Here is a 16,407-nt window from a genome sequence, read left to right as displayed (position 1 = left end):
TATAAGCTTTAACATATATTTTAAAAAGAAAAATGAGAGTTCCAAACTCCACTAGTTCAATATTTTCAACTTTTTGTAGCATATAATTTTGAAATCACGAAGGGTAGATTGGAGCCCTGTTATATTTTGCGGGGAGCTCGTTGGGCATAGGAGGCCCCTTTTATATTTAAGTTGGAGCCTCTATTGTAAATATATTCTTGATGTAAAGGTATTTGTTATTGGGTAATTATTATGCATTGTTAGAGCATGTTTTGGAAAGTATTAAAAGGTATTATGTTTCAAAAAAATATACCTGTATCTTTATGATTTTGAAAGTTCATTAGCATGATTAATTTACTTTTGGATCACTAAGTAACCCTTGAAAACCGGGGCGTTACATATCACTATAGCCTTTGCAAGTTCCACAAACTATTATGGAACTCCGAGAATCACTTTATCTTTCTCATCTTAAACATGGAAGAAAATGTACCCTGAAGGTTTTCTATGCTCTAAGATGATTTCCTTATCTTCCTATCACTTCTTAGTTGCTAATGCTGTCATAACTCATCTTTCTTCGAAATTACTATCGATGATCTTCATTCGGCTCACTAATAGGTTCTCAGACTTCTAGGATCTTTATCCACAATTTCTAATGTTCCACAATCACGAATGATATTTTTAACTCAGCCTATCTATAGGCCCTTAGACTTTCAAGTCATCCCTTCACATATCCTAATGACTCCTACCCAATACTAACGTCCACATCTCAAGATCTTTTGCAACTTTATCATGCTAGGAACAAATTACCGGGTTGGCCAAGCCTGCAACTCGTAACAGAAACAATCAAGAGTTGTAAAACTCCATCGATGGACATAATTCTAAGCCATGTTTCCTAGGTTCCGCCTCTCACCCAATGCCACAAATCCTCTAGAATCGACCCTGCTTTGATACCAAACCTGTGGTGACCACCTCAAACACAAACTTTTTAAAACTTTTCTCACAACTTTGACATTCAACGTCTCTCATTATCCCTCGCTCACTTTTCTTTTTACAATACAAATACTTACGTTTACTCTGTTTTCTTCTCCCTATCCTATTTCACATTACATGAGTAACTTAATCACATCGTACACTAATCTCTGACATCTTCTCTCCGTGCATTTCTACTCACCGACAACTACCATGGCTCAATAGCTTCCGCATGACTCCAACTTCACTCGTCCCAAGCCCACCTTAAGCCTGTACCTGAAAATTAAGCGGGAGGGTGTGAGCTACCAACATGGGTGATAAATAGGCTTATGCCATGAGTCTCATTTGAACTACCGGTCTATTAGTTATCCCACGATCACTAGCAAGCACATACACAAAATCATCAGTCAATCAATCACATGTAATCAATCACAGATAAAATGCAACTATGCAATGCATGCCATTGCGACAGCCAATAGATATCACGTTTGTATGCTGGGCCCATTGGCTACACAAAGCCTTTCACACTTCGGAACGTCACTCGAGAATATGGCACCACCCGAGTCCACTCTTTACCGAGTCATGAATACTATTTCAGTGATCTATTCAGGAATACACGGCCACTCATGGTCTTATGTTCCACCTCATGTATCTCGGGCATCCACACCGGGTGCACTTTCGGGGTCTCAGGTGGAAGTTGTCGCACGTTTCTACTCCTTATACTCCCTACACAAATAATGATGCGTGTGGACAAATTATTACAATATTTGTCAATCATCTCCCCCTTATCCTGCCCAGGACCATACAAGGTCTATATTACTCATACATGAGTAATTCTCTTGAAGGCTTTCAACATCCGCAGTTGAACCATAACTTGGAATACCTGTTATTTAGTGATTAACAAAAAAACATAGTAATATGCATAAAAAGCTCATGCAATTAGCTAAGTCCATATCCACCTAATTAATTTATAATTCATTAGCATATATATGCAAAATTCCTCCTTTCAATGTTGAGCATTGTTTGGTTGATAACTGAATAACTATTCCTTGGTTCCTGTCAAATAATGCCTTCAAGATCCTGTCATTGTATCTCCTTCATTGCCATCTGAATCCTCAGATTATAACCTGCACCTTTCTAATGCATCAAGCAACAACAAGGATACAATAATCCACACACACCACCTGTTGCAATTTCACAATTTAATCGAACAACATTCATTGGTCAATAAACTATCAAATATGACTAAGAGCAGTCATCCTGCCAGAGAATTCATATGTAATATCACATCAGGGAATCACAAGGCATATCACATATAGACATACTCATCATACTCATAACCATATCATCAATCATCAAGATATACACATAGGTATAATGAAATACACAACACATGTAACCATAGATAACCAACCAACAAGTATCCGAATATAATTCGTAACATAACCCTAACTACCAACCAAGAGGTAACTCCTCCTCCCTAACATGGATCCCATTGCATATCCGAGAGGAATCGGAAGTTCCTCGTCTTCTTAAGGCATCTATTGTTCGCCTCTTTATCCGGAATCACGAACTAGGGTTAGTACGCTAACGATGATATTCCAATATCCTTGTTTAAACATCATATATCACACAACTATATAAGCATACATATATAAATTATGCATCTCTTAAATTCCTTTAATTTATTTTAGGTTTAAATACTCTAGAGGTCCCTGAAATTGTCTGCCGTACGAAAATAAGTTCCTACTCGTGTTTCCAGTCTATGTGGCTCAATTTTTGCTGAGTCATTTATTCCACGTGGCTTATCTATTTTTTTTAAATACACATGGATTAAAAAAATAAAATTAAACATTTAAATTTAAAATTGAAATCTTATTAACCATAAATCAAATTAACCCTAAATCCCTAAAAAGATTTTTATTTTAATTTTTAATTTTTAAATTTAAAACTAAAATCTTATTAACCTAATTAACCCTAAATCTAATTAACCCTGAATCCCTAAAAAGATTTAAATTTTAAATTTAAATGTATAAATTTAAAATTAAAATCTTATTAAGCTAATTAACCCTAAATCCCTAAAAAGATTTGAATTTTAAATTTAAATGAATAGTTTTTTTTAATCCATGTGTAATAAAAAAAAATAGAATAGCCACGTGGAATAAATGACTCAGCAAAAATTGAGCCACATAGGCTGGAAACACGAGCAGGGACTTATTCTGATTAAAAAAAAAATTTCAGGGATTCGGAATCGGAAAAAAAAATTTCAGGGACTTATTTTCATATGGCATACAATTTCAGGGACCTATAGAGTATTTAAGCCTTTATTTTATTATGTCTTCTTCGCCGATTGTAAGTCCTTATCAAGTCCATATAGTCTGATCAAAGTCCCACAAGGTCATCAATGGTCCAATATTAGGTCAAAGGGTCCCCGTGTCTCATAGTCTCAAAGTATCTTAACTCCATAAAGTCATTGGTGGTTCATGTTCTCATCATCTTCCCCAATCCATGTTCATGATTTACTTTTTAATATAATTACAATAGTTAGAATTTTCCTTATAATAATCCTAATTATACATTAATTTAGAGTATTTAGTCAATCCTAATAAAATTTAATTTAACCTCTGAATTTCCTCTATTTTTATTAGGTCATGTTTGTTTTTCACTAAATAAGGCCTAAAAGCCATTTTCTTTGGAAAATCACTTCTCAAAAATCACTTTCAACTTTTTCACAATCTAACTTCAGAATCAATTTCTTCATATTTTTCCCTACAACTTTTATTCTTGACTCAACCCCTAAATCTTCCTCTAACCTTAATCAGTTCTCAATTCAAAGTAGCTTAATATTGGTTTATAGCTTAGAATCACTTCTTCCTTGATTAAATTTCCATTACTTCCCTTCTTATAAATTTTCTAGTTTTATTTCCAGAACAACATCAGAGCTACTTACAGAATTGAGGTTAGCATCTTCTCTTTGAAGATGGTGAGGCCAAGGAGAGGAAAATGAAGATGAAGCCTTCCTTCTTCATGCTTCATAAACAAGGGTTAGAATTTCACTCTTTCCTCCTCTGAACCATGACTTCTTTGGATTTTAGAGTACTAAAATCACCTGCAGCAGCAAGGAGAACATAGAGCAGTGCATAGAAGCTTAGGGATGAGTGTATTTTTCTTCAAAATCTAAGGCTTGAATTCTGGGTAATAAAGTAACGTTTTTTATCATCAAATGAAGAATAAGATGTTAGAAATGAGCTCAGAAGGTCAAGAACTTACAGAATACAAGTTCTAGAAAATTTCTGGGCAAGTTGTAAATTTTCCGGCGAAGGACTCACCGGAGAAGATGACCGGAAGCGGCGGAGGTGCGGCGGTCGGAGCTGGGCACATGGTTGGCTTCTCCTCACTTCCAAAAGAACATAGGTTTTGGAATCATCTCCATCGGAGGTCGGACGAGGGAGAAACACACGTTTTATAGTATGAATTTTTCGGCCAACTCGCCGCCGGAAAACTCATAGTCACGAACTAGAGTAAATATTTTTAATCTTTTAGTTTCTTTTTTTTTATTCAATTTTCTAACCATTAATAAATTAAGAAATAATATTAAAACTACTTATAAAATTTATTCTAAAACCTAAATATTTAGTCATTAAATTTTAATTATCACCTTATTTAGACATTACCTAAGCAGGCAAAGATGTTACACCTCACTCACTGGCATGAAGTAAAGCAGTACGTCAAGGAATCCATTGGTCGTGAGTACATCACAATGTCCTATTCAACCAGGAGGGAAATTCAGGCAAAAGGTGATTTTTTTTTCATTAGAGGAAGGGACCTTATGGTGGCATGCTCAGAGTTATTGGACAAGAGCAACTGTTAGTGAGGATATTATCACTAGAGGAAGGGACCTTATGGTGGCATGCCCAACATTCATTTTTGGCTTGCTTCTCAATGTTAATAATTCTAATCACGGATCATTAATGCTTTTGGTGTTCTGGTTTAGGTGTTCATGATGTTTTACTTGAACTAAGTTTTTTTTCAATGAATAATTTCACCTTTAAATTGCATGATGAAAGACTTATGATTTGTTTGACAATGTTTGCATTAGAATGAATGTTTTTAATTATAGAAAGTGTATGCTTCTTAACTTGTGCTCCAAATGATGTCTATTGGTTGCTTTGTCATAGTAACATGTCATACATATATAAAACCCTTAATTAGTATCTTGGTTTGTTTTTGACATTTAGTATCTTGGTTTGAATTATAAGTAAATGCCAAATGAGATTCTCCTGATTAGGCATATCCTAACTTGAAACTCCACTGTTATTTGGTTGTGAAGAATTGTTATCTATAACTACTACAAAGGGATAGAATTTTTTCTACTATTCACATTAGGGTTTTTCATAAATGTTTCGCAGGTGCACCATAAGGATCATTTTTGTTACTTTTTGGTTTTTTATTTGGTTTAAATAGAAGTTTAAAAATTTATTAGGTTATGCTTCAAAAGTTATTTTTTGTTTGTATTTACTTTGGTTGAGTATGATGGAAAAATTTCATATTGTTAATTTATAGCTCTTTGTAATAATTCTTTTGGTAGATAATATTTGTTAATATTTATAATGTGGATATTAATATTGATAGTATAGATAATTGTGGGCTTAAATTATAGAAATAAAAAATTATGAAATTAAATATTGAGATTAATATTAATTTGATATATGATACGAAATTAATAATTGTGTGTCTAAATACTAGAAATAAAAAATTATGAAATTAAGTATTGAGAAATAAAATCATTTGATATATGATCCATATTTTTTAGTTAGTGAAAATGATTATGTGCCATAAAAAATGGGAAAATCGTTGTTCAAGTTGTTTCATTTTTATATTTTGTAGGTGTTCATTGGAAATTGGACAATTTAAATTTATCTATACATACTACAAAGGTGTAGCATTTTTGCTACTATTCACATTAGGATTTTTCATAAATGTTGCTGAGGTGCACCATAAGGAACCTTTTTTTGTTACTTTTTAGTTTTTTATTTGGTTTAAATTGAAGTTTTAAAATTTATTAGGTTATGCTTCAAAAGTTATTTTCCATGTGATGAAAGTCCACCATAAGGGAGGTATTTATTCTGCTTTTGTATGAACTTTTTCATGATTTTTTTGGGTTTTTTCCTTTTTCGTGACCTTTTGGGGTGTTATCTTTTCTATTTAGAACTTTTTTAGGGTAAAAACTTTTTTTTCAACTTTTCATGCTTTATCTACTTTTCTGATTACTTTTCATGTCTTTCTTCATTTTTTCTTGGGAGGAATTTATTATGGTCCTCTAAAAACTTGTGCATGGTTACACCATACACTTTTAACCTATAGTAGCAGGTTTTAAAAAAAATAAAAAAAAAATAAAAATTAGTAAATTAGTTAATGGAGAATTAGGTTAATTAATGAATAAATTATCCTCCTCCTTCCTCAACCCATCATCTTCTCCCCCATCAGAAACCCAGAACCACTGATTATCCTCCTCCTTGCACTCACCCACAAATCCAGAACCCACCCCCTTCATCCCTGCCGCAACCCCACAACCACCCCCACTGAACTTCACCCCATCCCCACTGCAACCCACGACCGAAATTCGACCCCCATCCCCAGATCTGAAACCCTGCCATACCATGAAAATCCTTCCGCGGGCCAAAAATGGAGCAAAACAGCATGAGAGACATCGATCTGGGTTTTGGGTTTTGTGATTTTCGGGATTTTCATGATTTCTGGGTTGAGGTGGTTGAGAAGGGAGTGGTGGTGGTGTTGTGGTGGTGGTGCTGCGGTGGTGGTGCTGTGGTGGTGGTGAGGCAGATCCATCAAACCCTTAGCAGATCCATAGATTCAGGTGAGGGGGAGTGAAGCAGATCCATACTCTCAACCCCTCACCTGCAACCGGAACCTCAACCCTACCCCCATCCTAAACCTCAACCCTAACCCCCAACCGAAACCCCAAACCCACCAGAAAAGGGAGAAGAAAGAAAGATAAGGGATCTCTGACGCCGTTCTTGCTCGTGTTGAGCATCAGTGAAGTTCGGTGGGGGTGGTTCTGGGTTGCCACGCCATTCCTACCAGATTCCCAAAATCACCAAGCCAAAGGTCTCCATAGCCACACACCCAACAAACTCCTCTAGAGCTCCTGAAAATAAGTCTTGCTCTTCCTGCTCCATCACTCTCTAGATCCCAGAAAACCTTTTGTAAGAACCCTCTCGCCGTCTAGGCTCGGCCTTGCGCCGCCGTGGAGAGATCTGAGAAAGAAGCGACGAGAAGGTTGTGGCATCATCTCCGCCGGCGCCGGCTATGAGGTCGCCGCGCCTTCCTCCTCGAACCTGTCTTCCTCTTCACGGTTCTAGATCTGGAGTGTTGTTTGCAGATCCAATTTGCAGTTCCACCGTGGCTACACATACACTTGCTTCTTTCTTGTTCTTGTCTGGTTGTGGTGGTGGTTTGGTGTTTGATGTTGACAGGTTCTGGAACCATTTGTCAAGAGCTGTACAAAGCTTCCAAAAAAACTGAACTTTGGTTTGGTGTTTAATTGAAATGTTGTTTCTGGGTGTTTACAGGATCTGGTGGTGGTGTTTGGTGAGAGAAAAGAGATGAAGGGGGAGAGAGAAGAGGAACAAATTAAGATTAAGCTAATTTTTTTTAATTAATTAAAGATAAATGTTTAATTAAGAAAATATCTATTTTGATTTTTTTTTTAAAAACCTGTTATAGTAGGTCAAAATGGCTTGGTGCAACTGTACACAAGTTTTTAGATGACCATAATAAATTTTTCCCTTTTCTTTTCTTGTATCTAATTTACTTTTGAAGGACTATTGAACTTTTGAGCATACTTTTTGATAGTTTAAAGTTTGAAAACCCAACATAATTCTTTTTCTCCATCTATTTAATCCCTCCAACCACCCACATTCAAAGATTTTTGTTCATCATATATTCTTGAAGGTTTCTCTACTCTCTCTGCTACGATGATTTTCCCAGCTTCAACAATGGCGTTTTCGGTTGGCAATCGCCTCATTCTTGCTCCTCTCCTTCAATCTGGTTCGTGATTTGTGGTCTCTGATTTGCTATATGGTTCTGGTTTTCAACGCTGCCTCTAGATTCGCTTCTAATCGCAATTCAGGTTCTCACTGATTTCTGATTTTCGATTTCTGGTTCTGGTTTTGTGCATCGAGATTTTGCCTCTTCTCCACTTTGTGATTTCGGATTTCTCAACGAAGGTCATGAGGGAGGCGGAGGTTGTGGAGTTTTACCACTCACTGATGAGGAGAGAATCACAGTCCTAACGGGAGCTGAGTTCCGGCGTGCCGGAGGTGCCGCCGGCGGCGGAAAATCCACGTGACATGATCGGAGAGATTGAGAACCGCTCAACTCACCTGCTAGCGGTATCCGTTTCTATCCTTTTAGCTGAAATTTCGGTTTTGCCACTGAGCATTTATGTGTGTCAGTGTCAAGTTCTTACTTTAGTTTGAAATGGATTTCTGATTAGTGATTACTTAACTAACACATACTAATTGTTCCAATAAATTAACTTTTGATAGATACTACACATTGATAATTTGGAGCCCCACAACCATAATTATGGTCCCAAATTGTTAAGTCACTTTGTGGAATTTCAATAAATTTTTGAAATGGTAAATGGGAAAAAGAAGTATCAATAAATTCTGAAGAGAGTAATTCTGTTGAACTATTGTTTTCAGATCAAAACTGATGTGGAAACACAAGGAGATTTCATTAGACGCTTAATCAAAGAAGTGGAGGGTCTGCATTTACTGACATTGAAGATGTGGTACTCTTTGTTAAATGGCTTAATGATGATCTCTCCTACTTGGTACTTGATTTCATGTTACTTTATCACTTATTCTTCTAATCTGCATTGAGATTTAAGATTAAAGAGAAATATTTTAATGGTTTTTTGTTGTTTTTTATTTTGTGTCAGGTGGATGAAAGAGCAGTGCTGAAACACTTTGATTGGCCGGAGCAGAAAGCCGATGCTCTACGCGAGGCTGCGTTCGGGTATTGTTATTTGAAGAAGTTGGAATCTGAGGCTTCATCCTCCCGCTATGATCCTAGGCAGCCATGTGGTCTAGCACTCAAGAAGATGCAGGCTCTGTTGGAAAAGTAAGTGAATTTGTGAACTCTTTCCATCTTAAAATGTGAATTGAATGCAGAGTCTTGTAACTGACTTTGTCTCAAAAAATGGGTTATAACAGATTAGAGCATGGGGTTAATAATATCTCAAGAATGAGGGAGGCAGCAACCAATAGATACCAAGTCTTCCAAATACCAGTACATTGGATGCTTGATAATGGTTTTGTGAGTCAGGTAATTTTGATGTATCAATTGAGAAGTTTTTATATTGCGTGTTTGTGTTCTTAGGTTAGAGGTGGTAATTTGTTTTGTTGATGCATTTTTTTAAGGAGAACATTAAGGTATTTGTGGACCAAAATGGGAAACTTATTCCTCAAGGTAGGATTTTTTGGCCTGAGGCCCCTCTAGCAGTTGTGATATGTTATAGCTCTGCTGCCCATATTTGTGGAGGTAACTAACTGTTTAAAATAATTTTGTAGCTCTTTCTTATTGTGAGAGAAGTTATGGAACTATGTGTGTGACAAGGCCATCAAGGTAATTAGATACCTCAAATTCTTACAAGCACCGTTTTGTGTGCATGAATTTCAGTTTCGATTGATCCGGTGGGGGTACAATCCTGCGCTGAATGCATGTTTTTCCTCAATGATTTGTTATTCATCTATTAATATTATGTGGGCATTTGGGTATGCGTTTTTGTTTCAGGTGTTGAACTTATCGAACAATACCAGTGGAGGAGAGGGAGTGTCTGAAACGAGGGTCTGGTGAAGCTTTGAGCAGCAGCGGCTATGGCTATGTTGAGATGCGATTGGATAGACATCCACTGGCCACTGCTCTCAACTTATCAGGTTCACTTTTCTCTATACTTTCCTGCTCAAACCCTAATTATTTTTTGTTGCTTTTTCAATTCATTCAAACACAATCTCCTGTTATTTTAGAACATTGAATTTTTCACTTTCGTTTCCTCTTTTGATATTCCCTCATAGTCCCATATTCCCATCTCATTTCAATTTCATTTGAGGTGTAGATTACTAATATTTTTGTGTTATTTGTGACTTTGTTTTAGTAGCTAATATCTATTTGTTCTTTGTTTAGGATTTGAATTTCTGGTTCCAGTTCCTGAACACTTGAGAACTAATGTGTGTGGGGTTTTGTTGGTAAGCAATCCGATTCTTTCTACGAATAGGTTTTGGCCTTTAGCCATGTGTCTATGTAGTCCGTATTTATTATTGTTAATATGTCCTCTTTTATGTTGTCTTTGGCTTCTTAGAAATTGAGAACTTGAAGAAGGTAGAAGTGTAGAACTAGAAGGAGAAGATTAAAGAATACTTACAAGCAGCACCATATATCAAGGTAGAACTTGACATTCATATGTTCATGTTAATAAATTTTTTTTTCTTGTGATTCTCTGCTCTGTCTCTAGAATGCTGTGATTTTTTGCAACTTAATGCATATTTATACTTGATCAACATCAATGGCCTCTAACGTCACTATCATCTTTTATGTGTTTATCTGTGAATTTATGTTAGTCCTAGGTCAGTTGAAATGTTGAATTTGTAGCCAAACTATTAGGTTTCTAGGAATTTACTAAGTTCTCATTTAGGAAAGAATATTCATATATGAAAATAGCTTGTCAATCCTTTTTCTCAGTCCTTTCCATTTTTCCTTTTGGGCTTTTGTTTTATTTTGTCCTTCTTCTTCTGTTTGCAACAGAAGCTATGGAGTGGGTTGGATAGTTATCAACAGATAATCTCATATATGATATAGACTAGAAATTCATAACTTCTTGCAACATTTAGAATTGATTTTATATTACGAAGGAATCATCAGTTCAAAATGCTTTACTCTTATAATCTTAACTGGGTATTAAGTATGAACTATCAATTGATTAAATGATGTGTTGGTAATTAAAATGCTATTTTGAAAGTTGAATTACATCAGTGCAAGTGCACTTTAATTGTATGCAACCATTAATTTGTTGACCTTTGTAATCTTCCGGTGTTGATAGCGGATTTCCAATTATCAAGCTTTATTTTGAGGAATCTCTTTCTCTGACAGTGTATCCTCACAACTACATGTTCAATTATATGGGGGTAGGAATTTTCTTATTCATTGTGGATGTACCCAGCTTCTGATATGAGAAGCTTTGTGGATGCTAGATACTCAAGTACTCAAATGACAAATATGGTTTTTTAGGGAAGCTTAAGTTTAACCTGATGTCTCAAATGATTTCCCCTTCTCTCTAATGTACTTGGGTGCTCTTCTATCTGTTTTATTAGGTATGCTTATTAAATGACATCTGTAATCTTTGTATTGTATGAAAATTATGCGATTACAATGGGGATTATTGACTTATTGTTAATTTGTTGTCCTTAGTGGGTTTTCTGCCAAGAATTATGAAGATGAGAGGCAGTTCCCTATTTCGCTTTTAATTTGTTCGGTCTTTAAACATTTTGTTCACTTTTTATGGGTGCTTTGACGTGATTCTTACATGACAGATTGCTGAATATATCAATATGACACATTATTCCCAACAACAGCAAATATGGTTCAGTAAACCACATATTAGTTCCAACATTATGCATTTCTTTGAATAGGATACGCTTAAAAACCCGTTTTTAAACTGGATTTACCCGGTTTGGGTCTTTTCATGCATGAGAATATTGAAAAAAGGGAAAAGGCTGTTTCTGGGTCTTCATGCATGAGATTATTTATAACTTAGATTGATTTGTTTGGGTAATTGTGTGATTTAGAAATTGTATTTTAGTGTAGTTTACTTTATTTGGATTTTTCAATATTTTTACGATATCTTCCCGACATTTTTCATGTTAGACTAGATGCAGTGCTTAGCAACGTACTAAGGAGGAAATGAGAGTTACCTGAAATATCTCAACTTATGGTGATGAAGTCATTGTTCTTGATGCCCTTGCTATGGATATGATTTAGCAGGTACTCTATATCTTTTGAAGTTTATATAGTTGGGCTCCTAAACTAATGCTAACTAATGATTTTGTTATTTTCATAAAGGCTGAAGTGGAAATTGAGAGTCTTGGTCAGCTTACAACTAGCAGGATGAAAGATATTTCTGTCAAGAAGCAAGGAAAACTCGAGGAGATATTTTCCCGTGCTCATGTAGAAATAGATCCAGAAGATGCCATAGATAGGATGGGGCATTCATCGATTCTAGCTAGCATGGACAGTCAGAAAGCAAAAGCAGAAGCATGAGCTTTAAGCCGAAAAGATATATTGGACAAGGTTGATAAATGAATGTTAGCACGTGAAGAAGAGAGTTGGGTTGAAGGCTAAAGTCAGGTACTTATATAACCTCCCTTACACAATTTTTCTCCTCTTATGTGTTTGTGTGGTCGGGGAAAGAGAGAGATTTGTTGAGAGAGGTGAAGTGTTGTTATTCTGATTAGGATACTTCCTATCATGTTAACAAAATTTAGAATCCTTTAACCTGAGGCCATTGGCATTTGGCTTTATTCTATAGACTACAAGGTTCAAGTTTAAATGCAGTTTTACATTTGACAACAAAATTGAAGTGTCTAGCGCTTTTTTCAAAAGTCCATTAGTTTTAGCTTTGGCTTTGACGCAAGTTATGAATATCACATAAAGTTGTTACATATCTTTGTTGTCTGGTTTATAATTTTATAGACACAACCTTTGTGAAACAGATTGCTTGTAATGTAAACTATGGATTAAATTACTCAAGTAAAAGATATCTTTTTATGCAGATGTGTTTGAACTGTCGGTAGCATTATATCAAAAAATTTCATGTGCAAGCAATAGCCTTAAATTCAGTTTACGTTGATGGATAACTAGAGGGATAATATCATGTGGTTACTTCTTGGTGTTAATTTATATTTCTGTTATCTAAAAATGGTTAGCAGGATGTTCTTTATCATGATTTGAATTCATGTATGTATTTTTATGATAGTCTCTTTGATTGCACAATGACCATTTGAATAATCTTCATCGGCCTCTCGTGACAAATATAACTTTTAGTCTGTCTCTTGGTTAAAATATCTTTCCTCCCATATTTAAGTTATTTAATGAGAAATTTTTCCCCCATTATCCACTTGCTTTTAAAATGCTTGTGTACATATCCTCTGTAACTGGATGAGAATCAACATTGATATATGATGAGGTTGTGTAATATGTAGAAGACGCCAATTTATTATCCCTCAAAGTGGGAAGTTCTCAGTGGGCACCAATTTAGATTTAATCTGTCAAGTCAGTTTTAATATGTTTGTTATTTTGTTTACTTTTGTGTGTGTGTGTGTGAGTGAGAGAGGCAAAGATTAATTCTATGCGGGGCTGATGAGAGAACCTGCAGATAGTGATGGATTCCTGAAAATGTCCTCGACCTAAGAAGAAAGTGAGAGGATAGAACTTGTATTGTGGATAAGCATAAACTCTAATAACTTGGAGCATGAACTGAAGTGTCCATTCTACCGTTTGCAACAAAAGAATAAATAAATAAAAGACAAAATGAAAATAAAATATCATAGTCTAATTTGGTATGAAAATATAAACTCAAATATAGGGGATATTAGTATCAAATATAGGAGGTAATAATCAAAGTGAAAACTCACATTGCATCGCAATGTTTACTTCCTTATTTTTTTTTATTTTTTTTTTCGTAACATGAAGGGGCATGGCCCCGAAAGCGAAACAACGCTTAGCTAGAGGAACAAAAAGAGCAGCTCGAGCCTCCTCCATATCCTGGCATAACAGGTGATGACACTCCGCAAGCGGAGAATGCAGAATCCGGTCCCAAAACCAAAAACATGAGCAGCCTTAGCTAAGCTATCCGCCACACAATTGGCCTCCCAAAAAACATGATGAAACTGAACCTCCACTCGAGGTGGGATTGCACGACGAATAGCCTCCACCATCTCCAAATAAGGATTAACCAAATGCGCCGACGACGTAATCATCGCGACCGCCTCCGCCAAATCACTCTCAATGATGACCTTAGAATAGGACCCACTTCCAAGTACTTCCAACACGATCAGGATGGCCCGAAGTTCCGACAACAAAGAATTAGAGGTCCCTATGACTTATGACGTGCCAAATCACGTTGGAAACAATCTTATGATTAATATTAATTGTATTTCTAAATATTTTTTATTTGGATTTTTAAATTTTATTCTCAACTAAATTTTGTAAATAGAAAAAAGTCATTGTCAAATCTCTTGTATTGATTTTACAATTCATTTATGTATAATAACTAATTTTGAAATAAAGAATATCAAAGAAAAAAGTGAAGGGATATGGTTAGATGTTAAAACCCTTTGTTTTGGTTGCAAATAAAATTCATTTAATATTATAATATTGTATAATATGATACAATATTGTTTTGATTTTAAAAAATAGAAAAAAACTGTGCATCGCACGGGTTACAACCTAGTGAATTACACAACCATTTAGCTAGGAAATAGCTGAAATACATAGCTAGGAACGTATTGGCTTTAACCAGATTTGGCTGTGGTTTAGTAACGGAATAGCTAAGGATGTTTATAATTTGCTAGCGTTTAGTCGCTAAATATTTGGAAGCCAATCAGAGACTAAATTCATGCTGCCAAACATCCGCAGCAAAGAGATAGACATCTGGCAGCTAAACCCCTTTTGCTACGTATTTGTTGTCTATTTGGTAGGATGTTTGCTAATCTCCGTTTTTTTGTTGTACAACTAATTTAGTAGTAGGAAACTATAAATAACAAAAACTAACTATCTAAAAATAACATGTTATTCAATAAATACTTTAATTTTTTATATAAATATGCCCTTTGTTTACATAATAAGTTATGAAATGATTTTTTCTGGGTACATGCTATGAAATGATTTTAATTGATCGAGTATGATATTTTTTTTTAATTGAGTACTAGTTACTAGAAGTAGAAACTACTGCATATTAAAAAGAACATTTGTTTGTTAATACAACAAGCATGTGTATAGTTGACGAAATTAGTGACGGATCAGAGCGTCACAGTTAGTTGACGAAATATATCCGTCACTAATTAGTTACGGATAGTTTCAACAGCACTTCAAGAATTTTGGTGACGGAATTTCATTATCTGTTACGGATAGTTTTCGTCACAAATTATTAGCAACGAGACTTTCTATTATGGTTGATACTCTGGCATAAATTCTGTTTCTAACATGTTTTGTGACGGAATTCGTCCGTCACTGGTTCCAATTTTTTAAGAGTGCAAGCATTTGACAGCAAAACGGCAGACATTTGGCAGCTAAATTAAACTCCTTTTGCTGCCAATTTTCCAGAAAAGCTAATCCCCGGATTTCTTGTACAAGTAACTTAGTAATAGGAGATGATAAAAAACAAAAGGCAATTATTTAAAAATAACATATTATTAAATAAAAACTTTTACTTTTTTTAAATAATAAGCTATGAAATATTTTTGTGTGGGTACATGCTATGAAATGATTTTAATTGAGTATGGTATTTTTTGTTTGTTTTTAATTGAGATATTGGTACGTAACTAGAAACTACCAAATTAAAAAGAAAATTTGTGTTATAATACAACAAGCATGTGATCAACGTCTATCTTATTATCTTATTGTGATAATAAAAATAAAACATTTCTATTCCTTTAAGCCTCTCCACTCAAATCATATGGATATTATTACATGCAACTTGAGAATAAAGAAAATGATGTAAGCTATGAAAACATATGAGACATACATAGCTTAAGTTCTAATAATAAGACCAAGCATTGTAACAAGTGAAGAGTTGGTTAACTTTTTGCCTAATTATTAATGAGCATCTTAATTAATATGAAAAAACAAAATTAGTGCAAAAAGCTGCACAATCTCAATAGTAATTACATGTTATCATATAGGTCCTATAGGATTTGTGCAAAGTTGCAAAAGTCCAGTTTTGTACCATTATTTGTGCCAAGATATATTTAATGGTGAGAATGGCTAGTTATAGTGATAGTAAAATTATTACATTTTTAAACTCTTTGGTAAAAAATACCAATGATGCGGAAGCTGTATTTAAAATGGCATCAAGGAAAAGTTAAACCTTACAAAAATAATAATGTGGAAGGTGTATTTAAAATTGATGTACTCTTTGTTTTTTGTTCAAATTAGTTTGAAAATAATTGAGCCAAGTAATTCAATTCCTTGCAGAATTACCAATTAAGAGATATAATTAGCCCAAATATATTCAGGCACCATGCTAACAAGTTAGTATAGTTCTAACCTTTATACGTATATAATTGTTCTCTTCATGATGTGAAATTGTGAATCATGTGATGAGAGAATAATTTTTTGGATCCATTACATTTTTTGCATGTACTCACTATTTACTAGTAG

The 16,407-nt window shown here is 34.8% G+C and overlaps 1 pseudogene across 1 annotated transcript; it reads left to right on the top strand.

Moving 5' to 3' along the window:
* Nucleotides 1-6,394: 6,394 nt before the first annotated feature.
* Nucleotides 6,395-12,799, top strand: LOC130745297 (protein CHUP1, chloroplastic-like; annotated as a pseudogene). The gene is made up of 12 exons (XR_009021650.1): nucleotides 6,395-8,098; nucleotides 8,196-8,360; nucleotides 8,676-8,806; nucleotides 8,915-9,096; nucleotides 9,189-9,300; nucleotides 9,396-9,444; nucleotides 9,546-9,600; nucleotides 9,769-9,911; nucleotides 10,159-10,220; nucleotides 10,334-10,416; nucleotides 11,896-12,012; nucleotides 12,091-12,799. The product of XR_009021650.1 is annotated as a protein CHUP1, chloroplastic-like (transcript).
* The last annotated feature ends 3,608 nt before the right edge of the window (nucleotides 12,800-16,407 follow it).

Source organism: Lotus japonicus, chromosome 3, assembly GCF_012489685.1.
Source record: "Lotus japonicus ecotype B-129 chromosome 3, LjGifu_v1.2".
In the NCBI taxonomy this organism is placed as follows: Eukaryota; Viridiplantae; Streptophyta; class Magnoliopsida; order Fabales; family Fabaceae; genus Lotus; species Lotus japonicus.
Note: the sequence above shows the minus strand (reverse complement) of the source record. Positions and strands in the feature narration are given on the sequence as shown.